Raw genomic sequence first — 3127 nt, 5'->3', positions numbered from 1 at the left:
CACTCCCGAAGCTGTCTCTTTTGTTGTTCATCGGCGTTTAGGTACGTTGGGGTTGCTTACTCTCCCCAGAATTCGTTTAGTTGCCTTTCCTAGAGTTTGTTCTTATGATGTACTGTGCTTGTTGGTTGTTCGATTGATATGTTATGGTATGAATTCGTTGCAAGTTTCTTTCTTTATGTCTCTGTAGCGTTTCTTATCTTCTATTGTATGTTGTAGCTGTGGGTATTAAGTGGTTGCACTGAGATAATCTTAATAACATTGGGTAGCGATAACATCTGGGTTTTCTGGGTTTTGGGTAATGGATCAGTAGTTTTTGTGGGAGCTATTGCATAAATATGTTTAGCTGAGTGAAAACGTAGAAAGTTTTCAGCTTTACAAGCTTTATTCTGTCTTTTCTTGGGCATGATTAGATATAGGGATGGGTCCTGTTTCAGTTTAATTCTCAGGCAAAAACATGGGATTCTTTTTCTATCTTGACACATTAGTAGAAAGTTTGGATTGGGTTCATGATTCACGGCTAATTGCTCTGTTTTGCTTAACCTGTGTGACGTTTGCTGAGTTTGAACTCAGAAAGACAGCGGAGCTTCACGGGTTAGCCGTCGTTTGTTGTTGTCCATGCTGCTTTAGTTTTTGGTTGTACAGGTTGCATGTTTTTTGTTAGTTTGGAGATTGTTTTGTGTAGCCTGTGAATTTGATAAAGCAAACCCAGGAGTTACAGAAGAACAGAATTGTTGCCTGAGATTTCTTTGCTTGAATGTCGAGTTTCTGTGGTTTTGATGTTTGAGATCATAGCTTTGTTGTTTGGTTGAGAAGCTAGTTGATCTGTTTTTTTTTGTTTTGGTCCAAACTATAGATGTTTTGGTTTGAGTGTCACGCGAGTTGAAGCTGCAAATTTCGCAGCAGCACAAAAAGCTTCCGCATTCTTTTACTGTTTGCTTTCCTGCAACTGCTCGTATAAGTTTCGGCCATCTGTTTTTGCTAGTTGGGTTTGCATGTTTGGGGTGTTGGAATACTGGTTGAAAGGAATTGGATAAGGGGGTGTTGGGTGTGTATGTTTAGGGGCTGAAATGTTTGAAACATGTTCAAATGCTTGCTGGAAAAGAACAAACCAGGCTTGCCAAACCTTTTGCACAGAATTTTCCAGCATTGACATGATTTTTCTTCTATGTTTTGGTTTGTTTGAATGTTGAAATTGTGTGTTATGACGTTTAGATTAGTTTTCCGATGTTTGGTTGAAAGGTTTTTTGATCAAAATTGGTGATGAAGTTGATATGTACCTGCAAAAAAATGAAAATTGCAGCAAGCTTGGATACAAAAGGAAGCATGTTTCATTTTTTTTCAGTTGCAGAAGTTTAAGCCATACGTAGCTGCATGTTTTGCATGAAAATAACTTCTGAATTTAGCACTTTGACCCCCCAAGTCTCCCTTTGTTCCCCTGTGGCCCAACTAATCACATAAATTAATCAATTTCGTCCATTTCAAGTTTAACTTTCTTAGTATGTTTTAATATGATGATTGGGATAGATTATTCATAAGTTTAGAATGGATTTGTAGGTTTTAATAACTTTTCATAGACGTATAGCTTTGATTTGAATTTTTAATGGAATGTTTGAATTTTTGTCGTTTAATTGTAAAATGGGGTTTTTATTCATTTCTTGTGAATTTTATCATTTGATTGGAGGTCTCACCTTAGGTCCTTAATTTTATTTTACTTTATAGTAATAATAAATTGATCCCTTGAATATTCCTTAATTCTTTATATGGACCTTTGTTTGTTTAATTGGGAGAATAGGGGGTGTTTAACTTCTTTGAATGCTTTGTTTAATTATTCAATTTCATATTTATTCTTTTCCTTGAAATTTTGTTAATTAAAGTGATGCATTAACCCCTTGTTTTGATATTTTTAGCCCAAATTAGCTCTTTCTTTGGCGATTATAGCCCAAGTTAAGTTTTGTTCACCTTATTAGCATTACAAACGGGGGAGGTACAACTTCTTTTATCCCTTTTTGTCTCTCCTATGTGACCCAACGTGCTAAGTGAGAATTGCATGCCTACTTTGCTTTCCTTGCTTTTCCTTAATTCCTTTCATTTATTTCATTTACTTTTGCTTTTATTAAGTCATTCTTTTATTTATTTATGGGGTATGTGTACACCTCTTGGCTTGTAATAGATAGGACTTGGAGAGCGTTTTGTCCATTTTCCCCTTCCCCTTTTGTTTTAGTTAGCAAAATGCAATAGGTTCATTAGATTGATCGCTTGCTTTTGTTGCTACGTGTTAATTTGCTTTATTAGGCTCTTGCATTTAGTCGAGCATGCTAAGTGTTATGTGCTACGTGTTTATAGGTGATTGGCATGTCTACTTGCTTTCTATAGTCATAGATGAATATGATGGATGAATGCACGTCACCACACTAGTCCAATGCTAGTTGTGGCTCATTGCCCCGTTTTCCACTAGTCCAACGCTAGTAGGAGTTCATAGATATGGGCTAGTCCAACGCTAGACCCTTAGGGATTTCCCTCGCTAGTTCATACTTGCATGTTTCACTACATTTCATGCATTTTTCTTAGTTTCTAGCATTTGGTATGCCCCTCCAACCCTTTCCCCTTCATTTTAGGTTTTTGCATCTTCATGCTAGTTATAGGGTACATTTGCTTGAGGGTCCCCTTTCGATAAGGGAAACGAGCGAGTGTGGCTACAAAATAGCCTTAGCACGCTGGTTCTTCCTTCTAATCAAAAGGAAAATTGAAGTCGTGAAATTAGGAGTCGTTCCCGTACCCGACTTGATGCATTCCTCTAGGTTCATGCACTCTCATTCTTATCATATCACTTCCTCACTCTTTTATCCACCTTTTTTCACAACTCATATTTTCCTCAATCCACGTGCCATGTTTGTACATTTTTCTTCTTTTATCATTTATTTTCTACATCACAAATTGCACCCAATTGCACTTATATGTATCTACTATTATATTTTCATTCACTAGCACACAAACACCTTTATCTTCTCAATTGGCACACATGCACTTTTCTCACATTTACACACTTGCACTTTTCTTACATTTGCACACTTACACGCATACTTGAGTCTTCATTTGCATTGCCCGTGACCTCTATGAGGACTTTCCT

Source organism: Coffea eugenioides, chromosome 5 (assembly GCF_003713205.1).
Source record: "Coffea eugenioides isolate CCC68of chromosome 5, Ceug_1.0, whole genome shotgun sequence".
In the NCBI taxonomy this organism is placed as follows: Eukaryota; Viridiplantae; Streptophyta; class Magnoliopsida; order Gentianales; family Rubiaceae; genus Coffea; species Coffea eugenioides.
Note: the sequence above shows the minus strand (reverse complement) of the source record.